General features: G+C 54.7%; 1 protein-coding gene across 1 annotated transcript in view; it reads left to right on the top strand.

Annotated features, from left to right (window-relative positions):
- Positions 1-320, top strand: part of CCDC77 (coiled-coil domain containing 77) — a 35,463-nt gene that overhangs the window by 19,109 nt on the left and 16,034 nt on the right. The window lies entirely within an intron of this gene.

The raw sequence follows: 320 nt of genomic DNA, 5'->3' as shown, positions 1-320 counted from the left end.
CCACCATGCCCAGCTAATTTTTGCATTTTAGTAGAGACCGGGGTTTCACCATGTTGGCCAGGCTGCTCTCGAACTCCTGACCTCAGGTGATCCGCCTGCCTCGGCCCAGAGTGCTGGGATTACAGGCGTGAGCCACCACACCGAGCCCGAAATCCCTTTTTAGCATTTGCTTCCTTGGTCCGGTCCGGAGTAAGCTATCTTAGGTCGAGTTCTCTGGGAAACAGACTGTGCAGTGGAGATTGGCTTGCAGGAATTTTATTGGGAAGTGAGGGAACTTAGGCTGGGACTCAGTTGCAGCAGGCCTCGTCCAGCACCACACC

Source organism: Colobus angolensis, unplaced genomic scaffold (genome assembly GCF_000951035.1).
Source record: "Colobus angolensis palliatus isolate OR3802 unplaced genomic scaffold, Cang.pa_1.0 Scaffold437, whole genome shotgun sequence".
In the NCBI taxonomy this organism is placed as follows: Eukaryota; Metazoa; Chordata; class Mammalia; order Primates; family Cercopithecidae; genus Colobus; species Colobus angolensis.
This window is presented reverse-complemented; position numbering and strand designations above follow the sequence as displayed.